Source organism: Leptosomus discolor, chromosome 3 (assembly GCF_034619465.1).
Source record: "Leptosomus discolor isolate bLepDis1 chromosome 3, bLepDis1.hap2, whole genome shotgun sequence".
NCBI classification, from domain to species: Eukaryota; Metazoa; Chordata; class Aves; order Leptosomiformes; family Leptosomidae; genus Leptosomus; species Leptosomus discolor.
The window spans coordinates 36,983,499-36,994,073 of record NC_141393.1 but is presented as its reverse complement, the minus strand read 5'-3'; the positions used below and the strand labels follow the sequence as shown (position 1 = coordinate 36,994,073).

The window sequence follows — 10,575 nt, the reverse complement described above, 5'->3', positions numbered from 1 at the left end:
AATCATTTTAACAGCCTGGGAGAAGAGCTTTTTGTATCTGTAAATCCAATGGAAAGGACGTATAATTTGTCAGTTTGAAAAACTGAAGGATTACACCTATGCTGGTGTGTTGATCAACAGCTACCGATATGCAGACTGTTTATTATTGGCAATTACACGTACTGGAAGGCCTGTGTGGTGAAACCCTCCCTATCGTAAACATACTTAGCTATCTGGTCATCAAGCTGTGGGTTTTTTCTCGTGGGGGTGGAGGCTGACACCGAACCCAGCAACAGAACAAAAGCTTGGTCAGAGGGAGGGGGGTTTGCAGCGTATGAAATGAGTTTTGATTCATTCCCAAGCTCAGATGTTGCTTTGGGAAATGTATTCTCTTCAGGTCTCTCGCTGTGACTCTATAAACAGAGGCAGCGACTTGCATTTGGAGGCACTAAAAGTGATTTAAATGATTCAGCCTGGGATTTTTGCCAAGCAGCACCTCCTTCTGTTTGCTGCGGGGGCTTTTCTGCCCTCCCCCCCCTTACCGGTGGGTTGGTTGGTGGGTTGTTTTTTTTTTTCTCCTTCCATGCAAAATTTTTTGAGACTATCCTTTGAGACAGTCTCTTTCTCCTAAAAGAAGAAGAAGAAAAAAAGTTTGCTTCTCCAGATGGACAGCTGCTCCCTCCTCCTTTTGATGTTGCTTTTATCTGCCAGGCCAGAGCTCTCTCACCCTCTCCCCTCCCCCGGAGGCAGTTTCCATGGGGGTCTCAGGGGAGCTTTGTCTCTCACATGTGTTTAAAGAGAAATGTGGAGCTGACACAAAGGCTCCACGGCTCGACCTTTCGCCCTCCGGAGTTATGAGGGCCATAAAGCTCAAGTCCCTGGTAACAGCGCCGATGACCAGGGCAGTTCTGGACACAGACAGAGCTTTTTTGGCAGAAAATTGTTTAACTAAAAATAGTTCTAGGGAGGAAAATAAAAGGTTGTGCAAACTAAGCAATGTCTTTTATTGCCTTATTTGGTGTTAGTGGTAGTAGCATGAATTTCTTCAGTATGGCCAGAGGCAGACGGCGTCGTTGCATTTAATACCAGATTTGAAATGTATGGGGCACAGATAAAAAGTGACACCCGCTGAGGTGCTGGGGAGCAAGCCTGTGGTCGCGTGTCTGCAGATGCAAAGGATGAAGGCTGCTCTGCTGCAGCACCTGACCTCCAGGCAGAGCTCAGCGGAGGCCCAGGATGAGGCACAACCTTCAGGCACTGAGGCTTTCCCCACCAGGCAGCAGAAGAGCTCCTTCTCCTTGCTAGAGAGGAGGCACCTTGGAGTCCAGCAAAGGCTGCCAAGCCAGCCTACAAGCAACCTTTAGCCTCAAGACTCGCAAGAGTATTCAAGTGCCTTAGCTCCAGAGCAGAGGAAGGGATTGCTGTTCCCTCACTGCTCGCAGCTGTGAGGCTGTCCTTGAGCTAGGTGTCCAAGCTGGGTGTCTCCCACCATGATCTGAGTCATTAGCTGTGCAGTCTTTCTCTTTTTTTAATTCCTATTCAGCCTGGCTAGTAACAGATCTTGGATCCAGGCGCTCCACAGCTGAAGCAAAAGGTTCACTCTAGCATTTGCTTTCCTGCTGAAGTTCTTGTCTTCTGCCTAAAATGGGCCAGACACAGAGTGAAAGTGGAGAAAAACCCCCTGATTTTCTTGCCTCCTGCAGAGAGTATTTATTTGCAGTTGAGTCCCTACACATAAGCTATAGCGAGTGGAAAAGCTTCCACAGATGAGTGACTTGCCCAGGACATCTATTAGCCTGATGACAAAGCTGCTCTCCTCAGAGGTGCAGCTACCAGAAGGGAAATTCAGAGGCGGACCCTTACTTTCCTTAAGGGAAGCTCTAATGTTTGAACGCTGGGTGTGATAAAGGGCAGGTGACCATGAAGCCTTGTCCTCCAGTTTTCTTCTCACCAAGTTAAGCTTGCTGCAATGTGGCCTGGCCATTCGGGACAGTGTAGGTGGGGGGTTGGGGGCAGCTGCTGCTGAGCAGGGGTTTAACTGTATGCATGAAGACTCTGAGCAGAAGTTTCAAAATCTTTATAGCATATAAATGATGTCAGAAAATGCCTCACTCTCTTCAGGAGCAGGTTGTTTGGGAGCAGGGACCACCTGTTACATACGTATGTGTCGGTATATCAGCTCGAAAGGGTTCTTATCAAGGCTTAGGGCTATGGCAGTAATAAGACATTTCCCAGGAATCTTTCCTTAAACTTTTGTTCTTCTGCACCAGCTAAAGTGAGGGTCATTTGCTGTGCAACAGAGGGATATGTTTTTCCTACTCACAAAAAAGAACCAGGAGACTTTTATTTTAGGTTAAATAAAACAAAGCCAAGAAGTGGGGTGGGGGGTTGGGGACGGGGGAAATCAAATCGCCAAAAGAAAGAAAAACCTCAGTGATTTATTCTGAGACATTTTGTGTTTTTAACCTAAATAGAGCTACTGTTAGAGCAGACCGGGAGAATTTTTACACCAAAAGGTACACACAGAAAACACAGCCAGCATCTCTTTCCACTTACATGATCTCTCACCCCAGTAGTCTTTTTGCTTGAAACAAGGAGCTTTGTGCGTGAACGTGAAGTAAATCTTCCTGTGCAACCACGCACCAACAACTGCACGCAGTAATTCTTTGTGTAGCTACGTTTGTCTGCCTGTCTCGCATGATAAGGTGCACATATGCACTCTCATTTTCTTCCTATAAATCTCCTTTTCTTTTCAGAAAGTTGTAAACCTAAAGATAACAGCACACACACTCTTAAAAGTGAGGTTAACACTAAAATCCTTGGCTTAAAAATGTTGCCTGGAGGAGAAAAGTCTCCATCAGCCCAAAGGCAGTAGATTTGGCTCATGTGCCAGTTGTCACTCTCCCACCACACCATGGGAAGCATGCTGGGGGAAGGAACGGTGCAAAAAAGGAGTGCAAAGGGCAAGCAGTGCTTTGGCTCTGGTGATCCTTCAGTGGTATACGAGCCTTAAGGGGATCACATGATGGGAATAGAGTGAAACAAGCATCTAGCTCCTCTAAATCACATCACCTTGTAGAATCAGTGAACACAATCTCTTCCCTCCCATATATCACCCTCACACCAGACAGATCTCAAATGCAGAGGAGAATTGAGCACTTCTGCTCCAGAGCATGCGTCTGCGGTTAATAACAGATGATTCTAATCACCAGTCCTGGAGCCCAGGGCTAGCTGATAACTCTCTTCTGACTACTGACCCCCATAATCTTCTCATTCCTGAGAAGGAGCAGATATTGTGAATGATGGGTTTTAGCAATTGGGACAAAAATAGTTCTCCTTTTGCTCAAGGAATTCAGATAGCGAACTAAGGGAGCAGCAGAGTGGCTGAGTGGCCAAACTACAGGGCTGGGAAAGATTTGCATTGTGTATCTGGCTCTGCCACGGGCTTGCTCTTGGTGGCCTTACAAAAATTAGTCAATATCTCACAGCCTCGTTTTCTTCCTCTGGAAAGATCAAGTTATTAATAGACACCAACTCCAGAATGGCATTGTGAGGATACATCAATAATTGGTACTATAATACATGTTGAATTTTCCAGAGTAAGATGGGATATAACATTAACAGCTGAGAAACATGCTTTGCTGAAACTGCTTCTTTACTCAGAGAGTGGTTTCACTGCTTCTGCAGCAGCCCTTGAGGCTGCATTACCACTGAAGGGTAGCCTCACCAACTCTCCATTTACACTTTAAAACCTCTACACAGGCAGCAGCAGTCACAGATGCAGCTGCAAGAAGAAACCACACACCACAGTTGTGCAGGTGCATGTGGGCCCCAGTGGGAAAGAATATTAACTATTTCCTGGTAATAAGGACACAGAGGTCCTTCACGTGGATAAAATAATCTCAGCACAGTTCCAGGACACAGCCCGTGTGGGAAGCTACTATCCAAATGAATACACAACTGTGCTTAACAGATCCTAACTTAAATGACTACAGACTAAATATTCTGGATTCTCTTTCAAATTCAGCTAAGCTTGTGCATTGTGTGCCCCATATTTTCAATGTGGCAGGAAAGCTTTCATCCTACAACTTCCATTAGTGTTAGTTTAAAGTTTGGTGTCTGGAAGACGTAGTTGATATTTACCCCAGTATTTCAAGATCAGATCCTTTTTTTTTAACAAGCTAATCATATTATTTGCATCTCTCCTTGACCAAAAGTTGCAGCAGGATCATTCTTTGTGCCCATAAGGTACCTGAAAATTTGAACAAAAATTCATAATTGATATTTTTTTAGGAGAATTTTATCTTTTTTGAACAAAATTGTCTGGTTTGATTCTTCTAATATATTCTTTAATTACAATTATTGTCTGAAATGGAAACTGTATGTTTATTTGCAAGAGTAACAAGGCATGTTTCCCTTCTCTGAAAAGACTGAAGTGAGAATCAGGCCTCCGGTATGAATGCATACAGAAACTACATTTTAAAATCATTTTCTATGAAATTGCTTCCAGTTATCCGGTTTGCTAGAACATTAAGATGCAAATCTAGACAAAGTAGATTTTTTTTGTATACACTTAATATCTGTGAACCTAGTAGGATTGGCTGAGCTGAAGCTGCTGCAGGAGATAACAATGTTCTGCTGAAACACAGCAACGCTCCAATAAACCCTGATGATGATAATGCATTGAAATAACAACATGTGGCATTGCAATCCACCCACACATCATCATGCATCACAGCAAAATATCATGATGTGCTGATGGTCAAGTTTCTCTTTTCAAATCACAAAGCTGGCAGTTCTAGCTGCAATGCTCACAACAAACTGCTTTTTAATTTCATGTCTTTGTCTGGCTTCAACCAGTACCTGGATCCTGTACCCAGGATCTTTTTTACTTGAGGTGGTGATGGTGGATGCTCCTTAAGCGTTTAAAAATGAGATTCAGAAAAATACTTAGGCATCCAAGTTTCCGCTCTTACAAAGCCCCACCTGAACAGCAGGAGGCTGTAAAACCAGGCAGAAAATCTACTAAGAAAGAAGTCTGGCACCAGATTTCCATGACTTCTTGCTTTCAAGCAGAGCAGAAAGTAGCCTCCGTCTTTCAATTCTACTTGAAATATAACTTCTGCAGGTTTTCCAAATGCCTTTGCACTTACAGACGTTTGAAAGCTTAGATTTGGCACAAGGTTTACTGGAGGTTTAGGGTGGTAGCTTGTTGGAATGATGGCAGAATTGGAATTTTATCTTCCCCCTATGTCACGACAACAAAGTAGTTACGAAAATTATTTTTTATGTTTGCCTCCTTGTCTGGTTGAAAAATAAAACAACACATTCACAACCACTTACCTTCAAGAGTTTCCGCTTTTCCTACCACTGGTGGAGCTAAAGTAAAGATGAAAAATTTTAGGAAAAATTGCTTGAATGGATCAGGCTAAATCCAAAAAAGGCCTGCCTGTATTAAGTTTGGGGCCTGGATGAATTTTGGTTCCTATACCCTAAATTTTAACTTTGGTAACCTCAGCTACTGCTTAACTCTGCAAATACCTACTTTCAATAGGCACTTCATCTTTTAACATAAAAAAATCCTATTTAAGCACTCTTAAAGTTCCGTACCTACACATGCTTACTACCACTTCAGTGTTTGTAGGTCAGAGAAGTACGACATACCCAACATCGAAGGTCAGTGGAGATCCAGACACAAAATATTTCTTCTCTCTGCTCTTCCCTCCTTTTCCCTGTTGAGCTGGATGAGGATGCCTGCTGCTTCCCTCCCTGCTCCCCCCCAAGCAACAGTGACGATGATGATGATCCTGTGTTTTCACACAAGAGCTTGACAGTTGCAACAGTCTTCCCAGAATACACCTTAGATGCCACACAGAAAGTGACAGTCTTAAACATGGTTAAGTCCATCAGGACTTCTTCCATCCTAACCAAAGAGAGTGCTGTCCTACTCTCATTTCATATTTCCAAGGTGCTGGGGAGATGGACATAATTCCCTTCTGAAGGGCTTTGATCAGGGGAGTGACTGGGGTGGGACATTTCCCCTCTTCCAGCAGGGAAGGGAAAGAAAATTGGATTCACCATGTCAGAGAGAAGAGCGGTTATGGCTATGAAGCCTACTGGTCTAGCCAGAGCTGTGGCTTCCTCACCCTGCCTCAGGATTGCTTCTGCATTTTGCACTAAGCAGCTATTGCATGAGGTACCTAAACATCCCTGAGATCAGCCCAGAATGTCCCTTACCACCTGAGTGCAAACTAAACAGTTACGTACTTTCCTTCTGGTTCAACTAATTTCTAATTCTTTCCTAAAGTCACCCTTCTGACAAGACAGCTTGGGAGTCCCCCCAAATCTCTTGTCTGGTGGACAGAGTGCTCTAAGCAGCTGTGGTTTTATGGGCGGCAGAGGGGTAGGAAAGGGCAACAGCAGGGCTTCGCTGCATTTCACACTTTTGGCCAATTGCACCTGCTAAGATACCACACACATGAATTATGTGATGTGCCAGTGGCCATGCAACTGTGTGCTACATATTTCCCTCTGCGCTTAGTTCAGAGCTGTGGCTGTCCCTGCCTCCTAGGAGGTCTGAACCTCCTTGGGGTGCTGGCTTCTGCTCTGTGGGGCTGAAAATTCAGTATCACAAAGCCTGGCCCTGCACTGACAATGTTCCTCTTTTGGACCCAGCAAGTACAGTGAGGGAGTGAAGCCCAATTGATTTTTGTACCATTCAGTTCTCGGTCTTTTAGCTGATACTGCCAGTAATGACCACAGTGATGGGCATTGAGTTATGGCACTGATATTTTGTTATGGGAACTCCCGTCTGCTGCCCACTGAACTGAGCCCATGGCTGTCACATCACAAAGGCAAGTGAGCAGTTCTCCAGTAGTAAGAGCTTTGGATGGCTCTTGTGCACAGGCAGGTTTAAAACCAGGGAAAAGTCTTGCAGGCCCCATTACTGGTCAACAGAGCCACTGATTCCTGAAGCATTGCCTGCACACAAATATAAAAGTGGATGTGACACAGTGCACTGTGTTCTTAGGGAAAAGACTTCGTGAACTTCCCATACAGACACAGGCTGTGTCCCCTCCTTGTACGTACGGCAGGGGAAATGGAAAACGAGAAACATCAAGGGTGGGAATTAAGACTGTGTTTTCATTTCCTCTTTCTTGTTTGTTACTTGGTCCTTCTCTAGTAAAAGAACAAAAAAAAATACAACAACAAAAACCCCAGCTGCACCTGGGTTTTTACATAAATGTTCTCTTGCATTTCAACTTGTTCACCTCCTGGCAACACTGAACTCCAGAAAATAGAGCGCACTCTCTCTTTAAGAAAGACTGCTCCCTGCCCAGCTGTTGACTTGCCTGAAGGTGAGACCTCTGCTTAAATTCATGGCTCCAGCTGTCAAAAGCAAAGAAAAGCAGCTTTTCCTTGGCGGCTCTCTGCTTTGGGTAGAATTTGACATCTTCCTCAGTCAGCAGAATTTAATCAGCATCAAGTGCCCACAGCCGCTCAGCTCCACCACTGCTGGGCTGGGGCTGGGGAGCCAGACCTGTGGAAGAGGAGAGGGGTAAGTGTCCACAACACAGCAGGCACAAACAGACACCAGCACAATTGCCAGTTCCTATACGAAATCCAAGGCTTGTCACCATCTAGGGAGAGCCTTCTTATACCCTTTGACTTAAGAATTGCTGTTATCACGCAGTAACCTTACCCGGCTTAGCTATGCTGTGTCCTCGTGAGCAGCTGAGAGTAGTAAATGGAGTTATTGACAGCTGACAATGATATTGATTTCCAAAATGGGCTTAGGGATATGTTTCCCAGACTTGAGCGAACAAGCAAAGCCAAGGGAGCAACTCCTGAGATTGCCATGCCCTGCTTGCCTTCCTCCTAGGGAAGAGAGTGCCTTCCATTATTGTTGCATAGAGATCAACAAACTAAATGCTCCAGCTCATGCAGCAAAATTTTTAAGCTGAGTGCCTAAGCCCAGCATTCGATGCCTTCGTGAACCTCAAATGGTCAGACTGGACCGGCGCGTGCAGACGTAGCACATGCAGACGTAGCACACGCAGATGTAGCACATGCAGATGTAGGCATGTGCAGACATATGTGCAGATGTTTATGCAGACTTGCATATGGACCTCCACAGAAGGAGGGCATTTGCTTTTCCCCAGTACTGCCAATTCCTGCAACCAAGCCCCAAAATCCCGCAGAGAGAAACACACTGGGGAAAGATGAGGATAAGGTCGCGGCCAGGGAGGTGGTGGTGTGGCAGTTCCTGTTCCAGGTTTCAGCCCCATGATGATGTGTGCTGGGTGCCTGTGCTGGCCGCTTCCCTCCTGCTGCACTGGGCCATCGCAGGGGAGCCAGCCTGGCTGCCCAGAGACCCTCGTTTCGGGGGGCTCGGTCAGGGCAAGATGGCTGCTGTTACAGCAGGAGTGCGCACGGGGTGTTTTCTCACTTTGTGTTAGTGCTTAGCCATTTAAGATAACCTATTAACAGTACATATTATCTGTCTATGTGTTTTCAGCACACAAACTCCAGCCGTTCCTATACATGTAGTTCACTTCTAGCACCTGCAGCTGTTACCCATTTCCTGACAATATCATCGTGCCCATTGAGGAGAGGAAGGACGTGCTGGGTTGTTGGGGTTTTTCTAATGTTTACCTCTCCCACCTGTTTGATATTAGCCTGCGTAATGGCACAGAGTTAAGGCAAAGGAGGTGGCTGCTGGAAGCAAACAGGAAATGAAGCAATCCCCAGGGCAAGGGAGGCAAAGGGCAGTAGGGCTGCCAAGAAACAAGTGTGTGTGGGGGTATTAGCTGGTGAATATCCTCTTGCCTCTAAGCAGAGGGGTGATTTAGTTCTCCCCAGATCCCAGCCGGGTGTCAGAGGGACATTAATGCACCGCATCCCCCCAGCTAGAAAAGAAGAGGGGTGAGAAATGCGTAAGGGGGGAGATGCTGTGAATGGAGGTGAGAGTGCAGGTAAAGGCTTGCTGCTCAGGGAGTGGGGGAGAGCTCACAGGTGCATTGCAGCCCAGGAGCTTGACAGTGATCAATGTGGGGCTCAGGCTCTGAACTGTGTACTATCACAGCCTGTAGCCATGAATGTGGTGGGTTTTTTTTATCTCTGTTCTTTTGTATTTGGGGAATGAACTTCATAAAACCTGCATTCATCGTTCCTGCTCAGCCACATGACAAACTTCTAGTGAACTGTGTCCTGGAGGGGTGATGCAGCCACAATAACAAGATCTCTCCTGCTCCAGTCATTAAAAACACTGCATTTCTCATTTCACAATGCTGGGGGAGGGGACCGAGAGCAGCTGAGGAAGCAAATCCCACTGAGGATACTGTTACAATATGAAAGAGACCATTAAACCAGTGCATTTACCTACAGACCTTATCAACAAATGTCCTACCAAAAGACATACTTTTAATCCTATCCTAGTATTGCTCATCTTTCTCAACATTTACTTTCAAAAAAACTGCTACTGATTTACTGATAAGCAAAATTACAATCTTGCTTCCCTTCTTAAACCTCTCTATTTAAAACTTCACAGTGCTAATAGGCACAATGCTGATCTTGTATAGTGTCTGGGGTCTCTTCTCAAAAGATGTTGCCCTTATATGAACACCTAACTGAAGACATCTGTTGGATAGAACTATCTGAATGCTGCAAATTTGTTTTATACAAATTATTTTCTATATTACTTTGCAATAATGTATCTATTTATGTTTTTCTGACAGTCGTATTATTTGTGAAGGTAGTTTTCTACTGTCAAGCAAGTTCAGTGAGTGGCCAAATATTGTTTGTCAAATTTCTAGTAAAATTTTGTTATTGATTAGATGTGGATGTTTAACTATTTTAATAGCTCTTTTCTGCCTCTTGTAACTAGAAGAGGTGAAATGCACACTCATGTATCCGATCCTTAGCGTTCTTTCACTATAACGCAGTTTCATGGCAGGAGGTGAACTCTGCTACAAGCTTTACGTCTGTAGGATTACCCGCTGTACAGCACTCTGCTTGTGGGAAGTGGGCCAGCTAATAATGTTAGATTAAAGAATAGATGGAAATGACTGAAACATATTTTCTTTTGGAGTCAGAAATATTTTACTAGAAGTTCTAAAATTTTCATTAAATTCTGTGACAGCAACTCACACTGACTATTTTATAAAGTTCTAGGGAAAACACTTTCAGCAAATGTCTGCAGAAGGCTTTTCTCTAGCAACTCCTTTTTATCTGTTATCTAAAAAAAGGCCCTGTAGACTCTGACATAGCCAAGTTGCTGTGGCTTGCTAAAATACCAGTGTTAGCTGAACCCTGGTAATTGTACAAACATGTTCTTTTAGCTGGGGCAAACACAAGATAAATGACATTAACTTTTCTCTGGGGTATAAACTAACATGTTTCACCTCTCAGGAGGAGACATGATTGCAGGTCAGGCAGTGCAGCTCGGCTGATGGGCAGTAACTCACTAGCTGAGGTTAGCCTGAAGATGCGCCTCAGCTTGGTGTGAGAAGCCCTGGTCCTTCCCAACAAGGACAAGGGTCCTTCCCTCCTGCCTGACCTGGTGAGCACAGAGGGAAAGTGTATTATTAGTGTTAT

The 10,575-nt window shown here is 44.8% G+C and overlaps 1 non-coding gene across 1 annotated transcript; it reads right to left on the bottom strand.

The window, feature by feature from the left end:
* Positions 1-5,829: 5,829 nt before the first annotated feature.
* LOC147415814 (U6atac minor spliceosomal RNA) lies at positions 5,830-5,945 on the bottom strand. The gene has a single exon (XR_015183443.1). It is a non-coding gene; the product is annotated as a U6atac minor spliceosomal RNA (small nuclear RNA).
* Between the last annotated feature and the right edge of the window lie 4,630 nt (positions 5,946-10,575).